This window comes from Accipiter gentilis, chromosome 14 (assembly GCF_929443795.1).
Source record: "Accipiter gentilis chromosome 14, bAccGen1.1, whole genome shotgun sequence".
In the NCBI taxonomy this organism is placed as follows: Eukaryota; Metazoa; Chordata; class Aves; order Accipitriformes; family Accipitridae; genus Astur; species Astur gentilis.
The window spans coordinates 12,213,916-12,229,876 of record NC_064893.1 but is presented as its reverse complement, the minus strand read 5'-3'; positions in this window follow the sequence as shown (position 1 = coordinate 12,229,876).

Below are 15,961 nucleotides of genomic sequence, written 5' to 3'. Positions count from 1 at the left end.
GCTCCCATCTCTACCAGACTCTTTAGCTAAGCTTAAGACCTCAGTGTTTTCCTTCTCTGATCCCACTCCTTCACCAAAATGCTATGTCTTTTGGATTTAAGCATGTTGGCTGTGTTACAGTTCCAGTCTGGTTTGTGTGTGACAGAAAATCTTTCATGATTTGCTTGGTTCTCCCTTTGTTTTCCTCTGGGCTGTAAAGAAGCAGTGCAAACAGTATATCTTTCTGACCTGTTTCACCCTGTCCCATGCCAGGGACAGGAGGAAAAGGGTGTGAGGAAGTAGAGGTAAGACGGGACAACTGAGAAACCTGATATACAGCATGGCACATTCTTGTGCAGCTGGTGTCTTCAGGAACTAGATAAGGACAAATGTTTTCTTTTGTCAATCCTTGCAAATGTGATTTCCCTGTCAGAAGCGAGCTGTTCTCTTTGGCACATTAAAAACTGAAAAACAGGAGAAACACCAGCAGAGGGTAAAGCATCCAGGAAGCGGGGAGGAGAACATTAGTTCAGCTCTTTACTACATGACATATCATGAAGATAGACCAAAGAGATTGTTATTGCCACCTCACAAGTGAAACCCATTTGTGATTTTCATGTGAGAAACATATTCAGAAATTTTTTTAAGACGTACTACAGGGACCGCACCTCAGTGTGACTGGGCATACAGTGTGACTTCCCAGAGACTAAGTTTTCTGCTATCAATCCACCAGAAACTAACAAACAAGTGTTAAGAGTTGAGGAGAGAAAACAAATGCATTTGTGTAGCTGTATGCTGAACAGCAATCACTGGCAGAGAGATACTTAACAAACAGGCATCTGTGATCTTGAATTACACCGTCTGGGAACATGCAGTGTTTGCTGGGGTCCTGATGGTATTAAACCTATTGAAGGTGGGGGATAGGTACACAGGTCTTCTGATACTGAGCATACATCTCCTAAAATGACTTTTCAAACTTATTCTTCGAGGCTGGTTTGAATACCTCTCCTTGTTGCATTACATCAGCACGGGGCAGCTCTCCTTGAGCGCCTCCCTTCCCTTAAAACCAAATTCTACATTGGTTGGACACATTGCCCACCTGTTTTAAAAGGAATTGGAAAACAAGAAGGGACAGCCAAGGTCCCTTTGGCAAATTTCGGGAATATTCTGTTCAGCACCAAAGGAAATAATCAGTCAGACCTGGCAATCAGAAACAACAGTGACCAGGTCATTGTCCAAGAGGAAAAGATATCTTCTTCTTAGCTAGAGGTCACTAAACATTTTTATTTGCATACGTAAGATCAGAAGCATTAAGCCAGTTCACCTAGTATTAAGCACTAGAGGCCCAAGTGTTTTGCACAGTGGCCCTAATTATCTGTTTGTGCTGACAGCCAAGAGACCATAAGCTGAAAAATCAATGTGTATCACATCAGTTGTCACTGTATGCTGTAACACAGGTGTTATGCAAGATGAGTTTCAGACACAAATTCTACAAACTTTCCCTGTTGAAGCTTAGGACACTTAGCTAACACTTAGGGAGTTAGCATTGAAATTAGAGTAACTGTAGAAGTTGAGGAGTAGAGGACAGAGGCCCCTCCAGTAAATCCTTTCAATCTCCAGATTCTGCTAACTGATCCATAACAAGCTGGAAAGGCTTTAGAGTTATTATCATTCTCCTTCATTCATAAAAACACTGCTGAAGGTGGTGTATATTACCCTAAAATGCATGAGATTTTATAAAGTATGCCCATACTTACAACAAAGCTTCCAACTAGGAAATATATTGGTCCTTTCCTCCCTGTGGCATACCAATTTCTCAGGTCTATCAACTGCTCAGCAGTTCCATAAGACAAATAAATGTCTGCTGTTGGGGACTTAGGTCTGCTGATCTTTTTCATTTTTGAGCCAAGACAGATTTGAGGCCTGAGTTTAGCTTGATTTCCCTGATGGATGATGCAATGTCCATGCCCCAAAACAAGTTTCAGAAAATTCTATATCAGACTCAGCAAATCAGTATTTCCTATATTGAAACATCAGCATTTCAAGCTGTGCAGCAAAATGAAGGTTGTACGTGGAAAAAAGAACAAAAGTGCCTCCTAATATCTGTAAAATGAGGAGAAAAGCTGGCCTATCTGTAGCTGTTTTGCTCATTTCTTGACTGACTGCTATTTGTTGTTAAACAGCAGTGCACAGAGGATTAGCCAGAGCAATTTGTTGATCATGCAGGCACCCTACATTCAGTGCTGTTCTCCATTAACGGACTAGCAGAACATGAGTAACAGGGCCACACGCTACTGACTGCTGTATAGAAATCAAGACTGACTTTCACACTTATGCAAGAGTAATGACCACAAATGGGAGGAAATATTCATCTCTTGTTACACTAGCTAAACTAAGCAATGTTTACACAAACTGTAAGAGATTGTGCTCCAGGACATGAACTAGCTGCTGATGAGATTCAGAAGAAAAGTTTTACAGAGGTGCTCATCCTTAATTGACTGTGAAAACATTTCTTGCACCTTTCACACAAGCATCTATCTCTGCGCATCCTAAGAGGACCTTAAGTCTCTCTCACTATAACAAATACAAGCTACCGATAAATTATTATTTTTCTTATTCTGAGTGATTCAGTGAGACTGTAGCCTGAAAATATCAAAAGCATCTTTGTATGCTTTCTTGTCAATCCAGCAATCTGATGGGTCAGTACCCAACTGTCTGTGCCCTGCATTTTTTTTCTGACAGCTGACTCTTTTGTCATAATAACTGACAGATCCTACAACAGACCACACAGAAGTGCTTGGAGAACTGTGCCAGCCCACAAAAATGCCAGTCTCATGTGACATTCATTTGCAGTTCTTAAGTCAGTTCTAAAATGCTCCACCAAGTTTTGCAATTAAGGTCCAGAAAAACAAGATGCCCTTGCTGAAGATGTAACCTACTCACAACATGAAGGACAGGGATGATAAGGGATGTTGAGTAAATGTCCCCATAACAGACTTTTAAGCAGATATACCTACCTACCATGGCAAACTTATTTATCTGCTGAAAACAAACAATGACACTTGTCTACACAAATTGTATGTGCTCTCCAGATAAGCAAAAGGTGTTTTACTCGTCAGGCCTACAGGAGTTGACAGTGGAAAACCTGTTCCCTCCTGCTACTCCCAACTCGTTGTCCCCTTTCCTCATCCTCTCTCAAGCACCAGCTTTCTCAGAACCAGTTCTCTCTTACATTGTGTAGGAAAAAAAGTGAAAATCTGCTTTTGAATAACCTCCATCCCTCTCTCTTATGTCTTTCCTTCACTTTAAATTTTTGACCCTTTCTGCTTGGTGCCCCTTCATTTCTTTCAGCCCTTACTGGTCTTATTCTTTCTTACCCCACCTCTAATTGCTCCCCCCTTTTACATTGCTCAGACATAATTTTCCATCTCCCAAATTGCCAAACATCTGAATTTAACTCTTCTTCACTCTCCCATGAACCTCCTTCCCCATCCATCATTTGTCTAGCAAAGGAGGTAGTAGCTATCATTTCTTGATGCTGTGTATCCTTCTTGGAGATTTTCTGCATTTTTTCCTGTTTCCCAGTTCCTGAGCCACACACCCATCTCTGTGGTCAATCCCAGAGCTGGGGAAACCCAAGAGAAGGAGAAGGCTGGATAACAGCATGAGGAGAAGAGGGTGATTGCAGGCCTGTCTTCCATGCACACAATAAACACCTAAGAAATCTGTCACTGACAGACCAGGGATGGAGATGTTTCACAAGCCTGACAAAAGGCTTAAGACCGCTTAATCCTCAGCTGAAAGTTCAGGCAGGTTTACTTCCCAGTTGTATCAAGCATGTACCAGCCTGAAAGCTCATTTATCCAATGAAAACTATCTCATCTAATAAGCACAAGAAGTTTTGTTTTAGACAGGGACACCTTTGCAAAATCAAAGCAGCACTTCCCGTTAAAATGCCCCAAAGCCTCCATAAACAAACATGACTTTTGTGGGACAAAAAAAAAGTCACCTGAAGGTTGTCTAGAAGAGAACATGGCACAAGGGAGAAATGGTTATCACAGATATCTGCAGGAAATAGGCATCACACCTGCAGCTGCTTGACAGAAGCTCATTATTAGACGTGTGCTCCTATCTCCATTTCATACTAGCTGCTTTTGAGATCAGAGAGGTTTTTAAAGGATTCAGCCTTAATATCACTAGTAGTTTAAATGCAGAAGCCAAAACAGGACTGTAGCCAAAGGCTTTTTTTTTTTCTGACTCTACTATCAGATTTTTTAAATTTCCATTGGATATTCAGCTTAAGTTCTTATGCAAACAAAAGAATAAACCGATCATTTGTTGTATCTTGATATTTCCCCTTAGCACAAGGACATAGTTTTATCTGTCCTGAGTGCAGAAAACACTGCAGAAAATGCAAATGCTACATTGCGAGTAGATGTTACAAACACAGAACTGAATTAATTTTTTAATTTGTCCAGATGACACAGAGCCACATTCTAATGCCTTTACTCTGATTTAATGACACCTTATTTCAAAAAACCTCCCATTGGCTTTAACAGGATTATTCAGCTAGAGCCCGACTCCAAATGTACTGAAATCACGGCAAATGGTTGCATTGGCTTCACATTTTGAATCAGCCCATGGTAAAATGTGCACTATGAGCAGGGGTATCAGAATTTGGTCCATAATGAAAGACTTACGGAAAGCTAGCCCCCTTACTACCTTCACATTATTGAAAGTGCCTGGCTGATGTACAGGATGAAACCTATATATCAGCCTCGGATGTTTAGGGTGAAAACAATCATTAAATTAAGGTCAGGAAGGGATGTTTCATTCCTGGGTTGTATTGGCAAGAAATCAACAGGGGGTGGAGAAGTTTTTGGCTTTCCTCCATATTATGAGATACTGTCCACTTTTAGGGAATACACCTAATGCCATTACAGGGATCTATGACACTGAGGACACCCACTGCTTTTCTTCTTTCCTTTGTTTTGAGGTGCTTTTTTACTTTTGGCCTTGAGTGAGTCTTGTGGCTAGTAGGATGAATTTTGGAGGTCATCAGGTACTGTCACATGTAGAGGGAAAATTCCTGACCATTTCAGAATTGGAAAAGCAAGGAATTAGTCCCAGGCACAACTGGTCTTTCTTGGTCCTGTTACATCTATGTCCACTCTACACAGCACTGCAGAACAGGGTGGAGCAGTTTGAGATGCTGCAATTTTAAGTAGTTTTGAAGTCTGTGTTTTGCTGGGTTTTATCAGAAGAGCTTCTTCCCCATTCATTGTATGTGGTCAAACTGACAAAATGAAGCCATGGTTAAAAAATAAACGAGTTCCAGCCATCAGGAGCATTGTTATGCACACTCACATCTTGACACTTTTTCACAGCTTTGCAGTGTAGGAGGAGAGTGCTTGCCACTAGAGCTGTAAATATAGCTTTTAGCAAAGGTTCCTGCTACTTTTTGGCCTACATGCACTTGAGAAACAAAATACAGTATACTCATATTGAATTTATGAACAGGACTTTGTACAAATATGAAACAATAAGGAAATTAGAGGTAAGAAATCACAGAAAATTAGAACTCAATCTACGCAAAGAAAAAAGGGTAGAAGAGGCAGACACATATTCAATATAGAAAGCTGTTTAAAGCAAGGATAATGGCTTTACAAGGAGGTTTTAATTCAACAGGATAAAGAAAAAGAAAACAAAGAGCTAATAATCATCCATCCATCTCAGCACAAATAGTTGTTTTGTCCTGCATGTGAAGATTTCAGCTGTGACATCATTTGCCAGACATACAATATTCTTACTATTAATATGCATTTACTTGCAAAGAGGAATAAGACCTGAAGTATAAGTTAGAATATAATTTAAAAAACCCAGACAACTTCTATCTGAGTCTGCAAGACCAGCAACAAAATTCCAATGAGCTACTTGAAACAGACAGCAAGAGGTCACAGAAACGTTAAATGCAGCATCTTTTACATGAGCTGCTCCAGGCACCCAGCACCAATGCAAGCTGCCAATCCAGTGCAAACCACATCACGTCTATCTCAGTGCTGTGCACCAGTGTTGTCTTTAAAGAGAACAGTCTTGGTACCCATCAAATCCTTAACAATTTTGTTAGCAATAACAGTAAACCAGAAGAGTAGAGGTACCTTTCGCAATGTTGGCTTTGGGAGAATGAAGATTTTGAAAATTCAGTAAGATTACTGGTGCATCCTTCAATGCTCATTAAATAGCTATCTTTTCTGAGGTTGGCAATATTCTAATCAATACCTCAGAGGCCAAATGCCTTGTAGCGGACCAGTTGTACCCAACCCAATTCTGCCAAAATAGTAAGTAGCCTTCATTCATATTTTATATTGAACATGTTATCCTCCAAGACTTGTATCTTGACCTAATGTTATTCATATTAATGTTTCTGAGAAAAGAAACCCCCAAACTACTGAAATCTGAGGTCCAAGTTCAACAAATCCTCAGTTCTGCAGTTAAAATGCAGGTCCTCTTTTGCGCCAGGCAAGTTCCTGACTCTAGATTCTGCTACTAGTCTTCATTTAAATCTTGATACCCTAGCAGTTTAAAAAAAAAAAATAAATATTCAAGACATCACGACAGCATCATTCTCTTCAATCATGCCATTTCCTCTTGAGAACAAAATGACACAGAATCACGAGACCCATGTGGGTTGTGATAGTAGTGAAAATCTCTCTCCTTGATTCTACACCAAAAGGTATCAAAGGAAATTGTCTACTGTATATTGTGGGCATAAACTGCTATTATTTTTACAATAATGCTGAAGTATTCTGCAGTGGAAATGCTAAACACAACAGCGTTGCTATTACAAGCTCTATTGCTGTGAATGCTTGCTGCTTATTTCTTAGGGTTCTTGAAACATCACATAAAAACATATGGATGGCTCTTTAGGGTTACCCCAAAGGTTCACCTTATCTGTGGCCTGCTCTCAGATGGCTGCCTGAAGAAGATGATTAGGGAAATACAGCTGTAAAACACAGCAAGCAGCAGGGTGATCCTTCCCCTGGCATATCCTCCCACCTCCTAGTTTTTTCAAGTGAAGATAGATTTTGAACGGGTATTTAAAACAGCCAGATTTCACAGTTGTGAAATCCCACGTGTGCTGTTTTGACAACCCAGTTTGCAACCTCCGGTCTAACCCCAGCGTGGGTAAGAAATATGACACAGTGATTTAACACTGCACATTTTCTCAGTGAATCAGCACACGTATCTAGGACAAGAATTTCTTGATCCTCAAGGCTATAATACTATGAGGAGGATGGTTAGCACCCACATGTAATTCATTGCCCATTCTTGGCTCAAGTATTTTTTGCTCTTCAAGTAAGACAGTATCTTTTTACACTTCCATATATTAACTCTATCTTGAAAGGGGGGATTTATGATCTTATTTGTTTTTACCACTGAGGGAAGAAAATAAGACCCGAGTAAGCCTTCCTCAATGCCTTCAGTAAGATTGCTCTCACAGATCTCTGTGAAGGTCTGCTACTTACTGAGTAAGAGAAAAAACATTTTCCAGATGACAGGGCCTCAAAGGCAGTGTTGGCCAGTGGGAAGTAGTTTAAATCAGAGCTCAGGATACCTGTGTCTTCATCTGGCTCTGCTGTTTGCCTCCTGGATGACCAAGGTTGAATCATTTTGCCATGACTCAATGACCCTATCTATAACAAAGGAAAGGGGATACAGATGTTTCTTGTGACGTCTTTTCTGCTTTATGCATTCAATAGCAAAGGGTTTTGCTGTCATACTTTCCTACTTTTTATTCCAAGGCTTGTCAAGACCCCTAAGATATACAGTGGGACCAGATGAAAAATAGAAGACCATGAATGGATACAGACTGTCTGCCAAGCAGTCATCATCTGATGTTACAGAGGTGTCAATCCAGATGAATAGTGGTGCACATGATGAAAAATTAATACAATAAGAAGAAACCTGGAAAGGCAGAGTAAGGAGATGAACTTACCATGCTCAGCATAACTGCACAGTGTTTTGATGGAGATATAAAGATCTGGGGGTCTTTTAATGAATGTATCATATTTGCATGCTCATTTATTTTACGGGTTTTAGTTGCAGTAATTTTTTATTGGTTCAAATATAGAAACTGAAAAACTAATCTGGAAAAAATTAATCATTTAAACAAGTCATCATGATGATTTTATGTCATTCAAAGTTCCTGCCTCCAATGCCAAGACTTCAGAAGATTATTTCTTCCCTTTGGTTACAGCACATTAATAGATGTCTAGTTAATACAAGCAGGGGGGAAAAATGCAACACATGCACACAAAATGGTGAGAGATTAAATGTTTATAGAAATTGTGCTGGACCAGCGAATTATTATATACATTCTGTGAGAATTTGGGATATTGCTGTGAACTGGAATAAACTCTGAAATTACGTATTTAGCCAGCCTGAAGAAAAGGAAGCATTTTGAAAAACAGACTGAGAGATGCTCACATCTCCTATAGTTTCACAATATGTGATTGATCCTACCGTAACAGCCAAAATACCGTGGCTTCGCTAATTAGCTGCCCTTCAGTAGCATGCTGTTTAATCAAAACACCAGCCTTAGAAGTTCTCTCCCAGCCTCACAGCAAAGAAGTTTCAGAAGAAGCTGTAGTGCGATTTACTATTAAATGTGCCTTTCTTAATTCATCTTGTTAAAAGTATAAATGGAAGAGATAACTAGTTCACTGCCTACACTTTCCTGTTTTATTCGCCCCTTTCTGGTCCATGCATTCTCTGGGGAACCATGCTGACTTAATGTAATTGTACATAGGAGGGATAAAGAACTCGGGTTTCAGTGGGACCTCAGGTGGTGAGAAGTTACAGCAGCGGCCAAGGCTAAGCCTGGAGCTGAGAAGTCAGGAAGAGCTACAGAGTCCGTCTGTCTCAACAGTGTTCAGCAAAGCCTGCTTAGCTTACCCTCTAGTGCGAGGGACATCACTTTGGCAAGGAAAACGTCAGGTTCTCCTATGGAGACAGGAGCAAATAAACCTGAAAAACAACATCAGGTAGGACCAGCAGAAAAGCTGCCAGGAAAGAAGGGGTGGGGCCAGAAGAATTAAAATCCTTCTGCTTCAGGAAGCTTCAAGTTTCCTTGTGCTCTGAAAGGGTGATGCAGCCCTGCAGACCATTTGTTTTCCAGCACTGCTACTTCAAAGCCCCACAGCGGAAATCTGAGTCAGAGCTGCCCTGAAAATGAGAGCAAGCTGGGCACCTTCCAGAGTCTGGCACCATGAAATATGTTTCTCTCTTATCTTCTCTACCATAGGAGCTGACAGCTGCTGCGGACTGAGGCACAGCATGGCCCGACAAAGAACCATGCTAGTTATAGTGCAACAAGGCAGGTAATAGAATAACGTTTTATACTTTTGAAGTAGGCTATATTACTGCCAGCTCTTTTAAGTAGAGTGTAGAAGCTTTGCTAATAGGGATGCTTAGAGCTAGGGTTTTCAGAAATGACTCTGCTTTGACTCATGTTGTATACACCAGATTTGCTTTTATGCTATTCTGAATATCCCCCTCAAGTCCAAAAACTTCCACAGATTATCTCTTGCCTTTGGATGTGGAGTATGATTGTTTGTCCAGTTAACACAGGTAGTGGAAAAGAAAAGACCCAAATCCACAAAGCGGAATAATTACTAGAAAAAGATATTTGAGGATCCCAAAAGGCTTTGGGGAGGGTTGTGGGAAGCAGAAAACTCAAACACCATGCATGTTGGTATGAACAGCCCGTAGGAAATAATCCTTTCAGTAAGTCAGCATTTCCAGTTTTCTCTTGTTATACGGTATTTGGCATGACTTCCTATTCTGAGTGTCCCTGAAATGGAAAACCCCAGATACGAACAAGGATTAGCTGAAATACACTACCAGAAACCCCACATACTTTAGGCTGTATTGAGCTCTGGAGAGCTGTAGCTGTTACTATACCCACACAATGAGCAAGGCTGAGACTCCATGCTTCAGGGAGGAGGGAAAAGGAAGGAGGCAGTTAGTTAGGAAGAAGTGGACAGCAATACCACAGCATTTAAGCAGAAGAGCCTGGCAACATTGTTCCTCCACAGGGCCTCCGTGGGCTGCATGGATGGCAGCTCTTGGTAAGCATCCCTCCAATGATCTCTCACCTCAGGGGGGATCTGAGGTGGAGGAGGATGTAACCTCTGGGGGGATCCCAGAGCAGCAAAGCTCCTTTTTCTCCACTGCAAACAGGGTCTGCAAATTAAAGCGCCAGTGCTGGTAATGCTGAGTGCTGGTAAAGCTTCTAGTTCAAGCAAAGAAGTAAAAAGTGGCTTGGAAAAATCATCCCACTTAACAAGCTACATCTAGAGACTTAAAATCATGACCCTTTCCTGAGCAGTCTTTCTCTATTCTCTCCTTTTTAGCCTTTGCTCTGGTGAAAGGATGACACCAGCTAGCCCAGCACTTCCACAAGCAGGCAGCCCATCCTCTTTCCTCTCTCCCTCCTGAGAGCCTCCAGCAGCCCTTTGGGAGCCTTTCGTCCCCCCTGCCTCCAGCGATGCTCAGGCTCCTCACTGCCTCCTGCACCCCCAAGCCCATGCTGCAGCAAGCCTGCATGCTTCATGACACAGGAGCAACTCTGACACAAATTAAACTTAGGCAAGGAGCCACAAGAAAGACCATAAAAATAAAAAGAGGGGCAGCTTTCAGAAGGACTTAGTTTTAATGTCAAAATACAAGTGTGGAGCCTGTTTTAGTAGCTGAACATAGGAAAGGGAGGTGTTCTTAGAAGCTACCCTGCAAACTCAGGCTCCATGCCAAACTTTACCCTGTTTCTTCCAGGTGCATTGAAGAAATTTGTTTCTCCTATCTCTTTGCCTGCCAGCCACATCACTAACTGGGAATAAGATATGGCATCGCAGTAGCCATTAACACCTTACCTTATTGAATGCTTACTTTATTTCCTAGCAGCAATTGGTGCATTACACTTGGGATTCAAAATATGGAGACAACTGATCAAATTCAAGAAAACAACATCCAGTCTGATTCCATTAAAACACTGTATCTCTCAATATATAAAGGAATATTTTAGCCAGAGCAGGAAGAAGCAAGAAAATGTCACCTCCTTATCTCTAATACTACCATAATCTTCCCTGGCTCCAGTCACTCTTTCTGTACAGATGAAGTATTTTAGATAAAGCCACATCCCATGAACAAGGCAGAGGCAAAGCTCTGAGGATAGGGAGCAAGTGCATAAACCAACCATTATCATATCAGCACTACTATCATGACTGGCATATCTCAATATACCTATCTGATGCAACTACTTCAAACATAATAAGCCATTATTACTTTTCACTGTACCATCTCTCCAGCTGAAAAGGTTATTGTCGTTACAGTCTAGATGCTGCTTCACTTAGACCATCCTATGAGAGATGCCACATGTAAAAAGTGGAGATTATTACCGAGACAACCCCTCTGTCAGTCCTTGTAGGTTGCTCCTTTGATCTAGTCCAAAAATAAGATTACCCAGAGGCTTTAATGAACTATATTTAATTGATGTCTGGTATTAACTGCACCCTCATATGAGAGATAATATCTTTTCCCCAGACACGTATCATTCTATCCTCGCATATATCTAGTGTTTGTTGAGTGGGCCCATTTATATCATCTTACAAAATGTCAGATCAGTTCTTGCTCCAGTTTCTAATTTCCTGATATAATGGATATGTACATCTACCGTTGCCAGGCAGCAGATCTCAGGCTGCAGCCTCCACGGCATTATTCTTCCTGATTTCCACATTAATTATTGACAAATTAAAATATATTAATTAGGAACAGCCAGGAACAGCATACCTCATTGCTAAACACTGGGATTACCTGACATAGCAAAAGAAGGCAAATAATCTTTAGGGTGAAATCTGAAGAATTGATTGAAGCAGAAATGTACAGAGGAACTTCTCAGAGGCAGGAGCATCTTTTTCCCTGCTGTTAGCAAATTTGAGAGCAAGCTTAACTCCACCAACAGCCACGTCCTTTCTCCTTTGCATCTGTATTACTAGCATGGGCTCAAGGCATGCACTGCATAGAAACAGCCAAGACAAATGATAGCATGAACCCCCGTACCTGTGGGCTCTAAAGAAGGGCCCATGCAGCTAAGGAAGGACAAAAGTCAGCAGGTTCAGCTTCTCTTGCAGAAATCCCTTTAAAGCATCATCCAAACCTGGGCCAAAATCTTTCCAAAATTCAAGACAGACATGGCCCCTCTGAGCTCAGTGTTTCTGAAGAGGCTCTGAACATGGCCCTAGGGCTTTGTTCACGCTGAGGGCCACATGGTGTTTCTGCTTGCCCTAGTGCATGTCTGTTATCGCTTTATGCAGGAGAGACCTCCCTGTCCACAGGAATCCATATTCCTGAAGAAGGCTTTGCAACACTGAAGTGAACAAGCAGAAAAGGAAGACAACCTGCCATGCTTGGTAGCGGCACTTGAAAGGACCACAGTCCTTACAGCTAAGTAAAGTGCAGAGCAACCCTTGGGGCTGATGATGAGATTCCCCCTGGGGGACACAATCTCAGCTCTTTATAGAAGAAAGTGCCAGGTCAAGCACACACAGTGCTGGTAGCTGCACAACCTGTACCTTTAGAAAAAGAGCAGTAAAGCTAAGTAACATTAGGTCCAGCATCTGCTACTAATAAACACTCAAAAGGCAACCAGTCCTGAGAACTTTATGCCATCAGAATGCAAAAAAAAGTATCTTATTTCTCACGCTATTTGCTGAATACAAAGTGAGGGAGCAAAAAATGCTCATGGTATCAATACCAAAGTGAATGACTTATAAATATACAAAGAGCAAGAGCAGTCCATTTCTCTGCTGATACTATTTCAGAGAGCTGCCATCCAGCTGTATGAATGCTCATTTGCACACAAACATAGATCAAAGGACTCTAGGAACAGTTGGCAATTTTTTGCAACACTTGCCTACCCCAACACCTTCTCCTGAGATGGTGTCATAACTCATTACCAGGAAAATTGCTTACATATCATTTATTTCCAACAGGTAAGATCAAAAGGAACCATATTTAAAAAACTGAGATTTCTCTATCTACCCGTTCACACAAACTGCTTATATACCCTTAAAAACCGGAAAGTCAAATATACCAGATAAGCCCAACTTGTCACATGCACTAGCTAGCCACCTGTTGTTGAATGAAATCAGAGAAAAAGCTCCCTCTGATTTTACACACATAAAATGATGGAGATTGTGTGTTCCCAGTAAGGATGCATCTGCTGATGCTTGCTTTGCCCTCCCTCTCTCTGTCTAGTTCTTCACTATTCCCAGATATGCAGAGCCAGGCATTGTTGATTTCCAGGCTATATTGCAGGCTCTGATTATTCAGCGAGGTCTCAACGGGTAACTAGAGGAATGATTTGTCACTGCTCAACCATTTGAAAAATTGTTAGTAGCCAGCCCAACCTTGCCTGGTTTGTTCTACCAATGTGATTTAATACTTTGTCGGTGTGCATCTGAAGGTTGCAGCACAGGCACACACTTTCCTATCTGTGACCCCTGGAGTTAAACTTCTCCTCTATAGTACTTAAAGTTGTCAATTCTCATTCATATCAGCAAGAGTTTGAGGACACTGAGTGCTCAAGAGAGGATCCTGGTACCTTCCTGGAAGTGATCCTGAAAAGACAAAGACAGACAGAAATGTGGTGCTGGCAGAATGAATGCCTTTTCTGTATTTCTCTTGAGAGAAAATATTCCTTTTCATCCAATGCCCATTTCATTTCATTTCAAACCACACACAATTTTTCCAGATTAACCTGTCTTCATCTGCAGTCAAATAAAAACATTTTGATATTCAACACTTCTTTAGATTCATATCCTTGAAGTCTATAGAGACCCATTCAAAAGTGTGAGGTATCCTCATCATTAAACCTGACTCTACAGATGAGCATAGGTTGTAATAAGTCTTCTCAGGAAAACTGCTGTCATATAAGCATCGTTTTAGGGTAAAAAACAAGTTAAACCCCTCTTAGTCAGAAGCTTATCTGGGCTTGAATTAACAGCCCGCGCATCCAACTTCCCATTTGCTCTGTGTGTCCTTGCTGCAAATGTTCAACATCTCACGCTGCTTCTGTAATTGTGTCGAAAAAGGCCATCAGATTCAGAGCACTGTTTCCCATATTTCTGAATTACATTTATAGACTAAGGCACTCCAGGGTACAGCGCACGCTTATCTTTCTGCACTTTAGAACATGGCAGGGGTACCACAGTCCTGGACTAAAGATGCATTAGCAGAGTCATGCGGTGACAAATTGTGTAACACCTGCTTTTACTAGGCTTAGCTCTAGTCTGCTATTAGTCCCTTGCTTTCATGAACAATGTGTTTTACACGTAAAAGAATAAAATAAAACTCAGTCAAGGTGAAGTTGTAAATAAATGCCAGTACATTAAGCTGAAAAAATCTTTAGAGAATGCCACTATTGAAAACCAGGAAGGCCAAAAAGCTTGAAAACGCAGTTTACACACACGAGACCAGTGATACCGCAAGCCGTGGTCTCTGTCGCTTCACGCACCACCACGGGACAGAGGCTTGTGTCTCTCACAAGGATCAGGTTGCTCATCTGCAAAGTTCAAAGCCCATCCATGTGCAGCACAGTCCGCGTAGCCAAACAAGGCAGAGGGAGAAATAGCATCCTGCAGGGTCCCGCACCACTGTGCTACTGCTCTAAAGGTGGCAGCAGCTATTTAACCCTGCCCACATGGATATTTTGGCATGCTGAACGCTGGCTGCTCTTGCTGGAGAAGAGAGGGTAAAAAGGCATCATCCTGGGGTGGCAGGACGTGGAGGATGGAGCTGGGTGCTGGAGGAGCCAGCCCATGACATGGTCCCAGTCACGTACCTGGTCCCAGCAATGTGCTGCAAGAGAGGGAATCCCTTTCTCAGCAACGTGGAGCCATAGAAGAGATCAGGACAGCCCCTGTCCGGCCACGACTGGCAAGAAACCAAGAAAAGGCAGGGCCAACTCCAGCTTGTGTGGTCACACTCATGGAAAACAGTATCAAAAATGAGGTCTCTCACTGCCCTGTCCTGCAGCAGGATGAAGCAGAAAATAGAGCTGGGGCTGTCAGGACAGAGGGAAAACCAGACTTATGAGACATGGAGAAGTACTCTAACCAAGGACTGAAACTCAGGAGCAACAGCTTCTTCTAAGCTCCCCAACCCACAGTGAAGAAAGGCTCTCAAGGAGCCATCAGCCAATTTGCGGTCTTTCAAGTGTGCACAATAATTTAGGGTTCTCCAATACACTGCTCTGCATGGATCTATGTGAGATACTAGGCAGGGGCTTAGAGCTGAAAGAGAGCCCTAAAAAGGAGCCAAAAGACCAAAATAAAAAATTAAGACTGATAGAAGGAAAAAAAAAGAGAGGCAGATCTGGATGAAAGGAGTTAGGGAACAGGGGTTTTTTTAAAAAAAATTTTTTAAAAAAGAAAAAAATCAGTTTAAAGAAAAAAATTGCACAGGGGAAAAAAAAAGAGACATAGAAAGGTAGGAAATAGAGTGGCAAGACACAAAATTTTAAGTTGGTGAATGGCCACTGTGCCAGCAGATGACATAAAAGACAAAGGAAAGGTCCCATGAGAAACACACCTATTAGCAGACCAAAGAGTCCCAGGGCTGGTGGAAAATATACTGAATAAGCCAGTGGTGTGAGTCAAAACAATTTTTTTATGATTATTAGATCTGAAGGTCTAGATACATAGAACAGAAAGAAATTGAAAAGAGGGGAGAGCAAGGGATAAATATTTAAATAGTAAGAGGAAAGGTAATGGTGATAAGAAAGGCCGACTACAAAATGGTCCATGCTGAAGCACACATCTAGCCCCAGCACCAGAAGGGCACATCTGCTGGTGCTCTGGGACTCCTAGAATTTTCCTTGTGGTGTTGCTTAGAATTCATAGCATCGAAAAAGACACCAAAATAA